At 38.9% G+C, this 6450-nt stretch overlaps 1 pseudogene; it reads right to left on the minus strand.

The window, feature by feature from the left end:
- LOC110011701 lies at positions 449-3072 on the minus strand (annotated as a pseudogene).

Below are 6450 nucleotides of genomic sequence, written 5' to 3' on the forward strand. Positions count from 1 at the left end.
AAAGGGTTCAACCGGCGTTGTGCTTCCCTTGAAGGTTTTGCGCCTTCCTCTAGGAGTATTCTATGCATGCAAGTCGAAGGGCTTAAACCTTTAATGTCGGCAATAGTCCATCCAATGGCTTCTCGAAATTCACGAAGCACTCGGATAAGTTTTTCCTCCTCAAGATCGGTGAGCTTGCTTGAGATGATCACCAGTAGTGTTTTGTTCTCCCCCAAGAATGCGTACTTAAGGTGTTTTGGTAACTCCTTTAATTCCAATGCGGGTGCCTGCAATATAGAGGGAACCATTTTAGTGTGAGAATACGGTAATTCGATGAAAGCAGTTTTAGTAGGTAAAATTCGAAGGAAGTCGAGTTTAGAAACGGTGTCACCGATGTTTGGATCTATGATCATTTTTTCCTTCAAAATTTTTGCTTTCTCCAACGTGAGGCTTTCGTCTAATGCATATTTCACATGGTAGGTAAGTCAGTTGGATACCTCATGGATTCATAGATGTTGAATCTTATGATTTCACCATCGAATTCCATAGTGAGACTTCCACTGTGCACATCGATTTTTGTTCTAGCCGTCTTGAGGAATGGTCTTCCTAGCAGGATTGATGTGGAATTGGGGGAGTTGTCTTCCCTCATATCCAATACGTAGAAATCGGCAGGGAATACTAATTCATTTACCTGTACGAGAACATCCTCCAAGACTCCTTCCGGGTAGACTACAGAACGGTCTGCGAGTTGGATGACTACCTCTGTTTCCTTCAAAGGGCCAACTTTCAAGGACTCAAAAATGGTTAGAGGCATAACATTTATAGATGCTCCAAGATCGCACATGGCCTTCTTTATGCCAATCATGCCAATTTTACAAGGTATGGAGAACGTACCTGGGTCCTTACATTTTGGGGGTAATTTTCGTTGGAGGATTGCAGAGACGTTCTCCCCCATACTTACCCGTTCGTTTCCCTTGAGTTTTCCCTTGCTAGTGCACAATTCTTTGAGAAATTTCGTGTATCGGGGTATTTGCTTGATGGCATCGAGTAAAGGGATGTTTACCTCTACTTTGCGGAATGTCTCAAAAATCTCTTTTTCTTCCACTTCCGTCTTCGCTTTGGTGAATCTCTCTGGGAAGGGTGGTCTAGTTACCAAAGGTTTCGGATGATCCACTTCGTGTTCGGTTTGTTTTTGTTGGACCTCAATTTCTTTTTCCAGCTTTCTTTTCGCACCGTGCCCATGTTTTGTGTCTTCTTCGTTCACATGTTCCTGCAGTTCTTTTCCACTACGAAGCGTAATAGCACTAGCGTTTTGTCTAGGGTTAATAACAGATTGAGAAGGTAGCTTACCTTGGGATTCGAGCTTACCAACAGATGACGCCATTTGACTGATTTGAGATTATAGATTTTGAATGATCGTCTGGGTCTGTTGTTGGAACTGCTGGGTCTGTTGTTGGAATTGTTGTGTCTGTTGTTGGAATTGTTGGAAGTTCGCCTGGGTCTGTGGTGAATCTCTCTGGGAAGGGTGGTCTAGTTACCAAAGGTTTCGGATGATCCACTTCGTGTTCGGTTTGTTTTTGTTGGACCTCAATTTCTTTTTCCAGCTTTCTTTTCGCACCGTGCCCATGTTTTGTGTCTTCTTCGTTCACATGTTCCTGCAGTTCTTTTCCACTACGAAGCGTAATAGCACTAGCGTTTTGTCTAGGGTTAATAACAGATTGAGAAGGTAGCTTACCTTGGGATTCGAGCTTACCAACAGACGACGCTAATTGACTAATTTGAGATTCTAGATTTTGAATGCTCGTCTGAGTCTGTTGTTGGAATTGTTGTGTCTGTTGTTGGAATTGTTGGAAGTTCGCCTGGGTCTGTTGCTGGAATTGTTGTGTGTTGGTCACTAGCGCTTTCATCATGTCTTCGAGGGATGTGTTGGGTGTGGGGTTAGGTTGTGGAGGTGGTCGGTATTGAGGTTTTGGAAAGTGTTGGTTACCGTAACTCAGATTCGGGTGGTCCCTCCATCCGGGGTTGTATGTTTTGGAGAAAGGATCATATCTTCTCTGTTGTTGTCCGGCGAATCCTCCTACGGCGTCGGCATGTTCGGTAGTTGATTCTTGAAGAGTTGGGCACATGTCGGTAGCGTGCCCCGTTAAGGTGCAAATACCACACGCTTTGACTTGCTGGTAAGTATCTGCAACAACTTTTTCAACAACAGTTGTTAGTTGACTTAAACGTTCTTCAAGATTACTTACCTCGTTGCTCTTCCTAGGTGGATCATCATGTCTAACCCCAAATTGTTGCGTGTTGGACGCCATAGTCGAGATTAGTTTACGCGCCTCGGTGGGGGTTTTGTCGAACAATGCTCCACCACTTGCTGCATCTATCAGTTTTCAATCCATATTTGATAGACCTTCATAGAAATACTGGATCAACAGGTGGTTTGGGATTTGATGATGGGAAACTCTCCACTAATCGATTGAATCTTTCCCAATATTCGAAAAGACTTTCTCCCGAGAATTGTCGAATTCCGCTGATCTCCTTCCGGATTGTTGTGGCTCTTGAGGCAGGGAAGTATTTCTCAAGAAACTATTTTTTGAGATCGTTCCATCTTGTAATGGATCCTGAAGGTAGGAGATACAACCAATCTTTCGCTTGATCGGCGAGAGAGAAGGGGAATGCTCTCAATTTGACTTGTTCCTCGCTTATGCCTTGTGGTCGCATTCCGGAACACACCACATGGAATTCCTTCAGATGCTTATGTGGATCTTCACCTGCGAGACCACGGAAGGTAGGAAGTAAATGAATTAATCCAGATTTCAGTTCAAAATCTACCTCTAAATCGGGGTATTCAATGCACAGTGGTTGCTGGTTTAGATCGGGCGACGTCATGTCATTGATCGATCTTTCAGGGATCAAAGCCATTGTCTCTTCTTCGGATTCGCTTAGGGGTTCCTCAAACTCCAAAGTTATGTCTTCTTCGTCTTCATATGGAGCGGGTGCTCCTTCCGATTGTTGCTTAGTTTCCCGACGAAGTCTTCGTGCGGTCTTTTCGATTTCAGGGTCGTATACCAATTTACCTGTACGAGAAGACCTTGGCATCAATGGTGATAAAAAATCAAGTAACTGAAAATAAAGAAATATACTTAAAAACGCCAATCCCCGGCAACGGCGCCAAAATTTGATGAGTGTCGAAGTCACTAAAAATAATTCCTACTACACTTGTGAAAGTGGGAGTAGGGTCGATCCACAGGGATTGGTTTTAAGTTAATTTCTTTTGGAAAAATAGAAAATAATGGGGAAGGTTGTTGATAAAAAAAGAGGTGATCGAAAATTAAATAATTAAAAATACCTGGTAAAAGTATGAGAGAGAGATTTTCCGGTTAAGGCTAGGATCAAGCTTGATTCTTGTGAGTTTTGATGCAAGGCAAGAATAACACATGTATGGACAAATAAACCAGTTATGGTCGTTGGTACGACCTAACAACCTCACCTTTTCTTACCTTTTCGTCAGCCAAGGTACGATCGTTGGCTAGATCTCTAATTAACAGACAACCTTGGGAACGTCCACAAGATTTAATCTATTAACAGCATTAAGAATTAGAAAGGCCTGATTCTAATCAACAAACTCCTACGAGGACAATTCGTTTAAACTAGATCATGCATTCCCCATAACATAATTAAATACTGTGACATAACTAATCATGCTACGTTGCCACTAAGTATTGAACTAAATAAACAATTACACGGATTTATAAAGTTCAATTAGCTAAGCAAACCTTCTTGATAATGAACAACCGGCCGAATCATTCATAAATCAGACATTTGTAAATAAAGCACAGAGAATAACATGAATATTTGTTTGACAAGTGTAGAACGCAGATTAGATTTCACAACATAATGGGAATCAAGCAATCACCATACCTTAACCAGAAAATAAGGAATTTAGCCGGACATATTAATAGAAGAACACACTAGAAAGTGGAATTCCATTAATTCCGGTAGTAAAATAAAATAAAAGAGAAGAGATGAACAGAGAATTCTATAGAGTTCTAAGATAAAAACTGAATGATTTCTAATGAAGAGATCCCCCCTATTTATAATAAAAGTCCCCTACGAATCTAGACGTAGTGGGGGGATAGATACGTGATAAACTCTAAAAAGGTAAATAGATTACAAAAGATAAGCTTTAAAGAATCCTTTCTAAATCTAAACACTTGATTCCTTTATCTCTTGGGGAAATCGCTCGTGCTTATCCTTATCCCGAGTTGACTACTCCATTAAGCGTGGGCGCGCTTTGTCAATTCTGCAGAAATTTCCTTGTAATCTTCCTTTTTGCTGAATATGCAATAAAATCACATAATTAGGAATATTTTGGATTAAAAAGGAAGATTAAATTGCTATAAAATCATTATAATTGCAAAGTTATCAGTAAAGAAATGGACCTTAAAGTTTCTAAACCTAGTCAAAACAATCATAAGGTTAATCTTGCTAGAGGAAGGTCTAAATTTAGAAACAATGGTTTTAGGAACAACATTAGAAGTCATAGCAGAGGTAAAAGTAGAAATGGCCGTAGTAAATCTAGAACAAGAGACAACTTTTATAAAGATGATAAAACCAAAGAAAGACGTTGCTACAACTGTGGTATTAAGGGACATTACATCAAAGATTGTAGAAAATCAAAACGTGATAACAGAGATAGAAATTTTGATGAAAAAGAAAAGGTGAATAACGTCTCTGATGAAAATAGTGAGGTCTTTATGGTTTATGTAGCAAACTTTGTGCACTCTGTGAACAAATTTGAATGGCTTATTGACTCTGGTTGTACTTTCCATATGGGCCTTGTTAAAGAAAGTTTCTCAAACTCTCGTTATGAAAAAATTGGTTTTGTTTTTATGGCAAAAGAAAACAAATGTAAGATTATGGGTCTTGGTGACGTTTCCTTAAATTTCAAAAAGGGTTATAGGTTAACCCTAAAAAATGTGAGATATGTTCCTGATTTGAGTCACAACTTGATTTCATGTGCTGCATTAGAAAAAGATGGTCTTGAAAGTAGATGGGGCAAAGGCTCATGAAAATCATGAAAGGTTCACTTGTTATTTTTAAAGCTGAAAAGAAACGGAACCTCTATTTATGCTCAATTACCTATGATTCAATGACTGCTTCTGTGAATGAATGTGATATGACTGCATTATGGCATAAAAGGCTTGGGCATATGAGTTTGAAAGGTCTTGAATTTTTTAAAAAGGATGAGATTTTGAATGACAAAATCGATAAATTGGACTTCTGTGATGATTGCGTAATGGGTAAACACCATAAAGTGCATTTTCCTGCTTCATCTCCATAACATCCTTCCATGTCTTCATGCATTTTGGACTATGTACATGCTGATGTTTAGGGTCCCTCTAGTGTTCCTACGCATGGTGGTAATCGTTACTTCTTATCTATCATTGATAACTTTTCTAGAAAGGTATTTGTTTTTCTTATGAAACACAAGTCTGAAAGTTTTTGAGAAATTTGAGAAATGGAAAGTTTTTTTGTGGAAAATCAAACTGGAAAGAAACTGAATTCCCTTAGGACTGATAATGGGCTTGAATTTTGCAATAAAGATTTTTCGAGTCTATGAAAAATTTGGTATAAAAAGGCATAGAACAAACCCCTACACCCCCCAACAAAACGGTGTGGCTGAACGTATGAATCGCACCTTGCTTGATAAAGTTAGATGCATGCTTATAAGTTTTAGATTGCCTAAGTCTTTCTGGGGTGAAGCTATTCTTACTGCTGTTTATTTAATTAATTGGTCTCCATTTGTGCCTCTATCTGGTAAAACTCCTGATTTTATGTGGACTGGTAGAAAATCTGACATTTCATATTTGCATGTTTTTGGATGTTCTGCATTTGTTCACCAAAACCTAGATAAGTTAGAACCTAGAACGGTTAAGTGTGTTTTTATTGGTTATCCTGAGGGAACAAAAGGGTATAGACTTTGGGTTCGTAGTCAACCGGGTTTTAAAGTGCTTATAAGTAGGGATGTGACCTTTAATGAAAATGAGTTACCTTGCTTAGATATAACTCAACATAGGGAAAAAGAACATACTTTCAATAAGGTGGAGGAACACCTAGAGGATAACCAAGAAGGAGAGAATCATGAAAACTTAGTCGAACAAATAGCAGAAAATGATGCAATAATCACTGAAAATCCTTTAGATGACTACCAACTTACTAAAGATAGAGTAAGAAGAGAGACTAGGATCCCTCCTAAACTTAGAGATTATCACACTGCTTTAATCACAAAACTGTATGAACCCACTAATGTTGAGGAAGCAATGAAATCTAATAAGTGGTTTAGTGCTATGAAAGAAGAGATGAGTTCATTAAAACAGAATGAAACGTGGACCTTAGTTCCTAGACCCAAGAACTCCTCAATAGTTGATTGCAAATGGATTTTTAAGATTAAACAAGAAAACCCCATTAAGTATA

Source organism: Sesamum indicum, linkage group LG3 (assembly GCF_000512975.1).
Source record: "Sesamum indicum cultivar Zhongzhi No. 13 linkage group LG3, S_indicum_v1.0, whole genome shotgun sequence".
NCBI lineage: Eukaryota > Viridiplantae > Streptophyta > Magnoliopsida > Lamiales > Pedaliaceae > Sesamum > Sesamum indicum.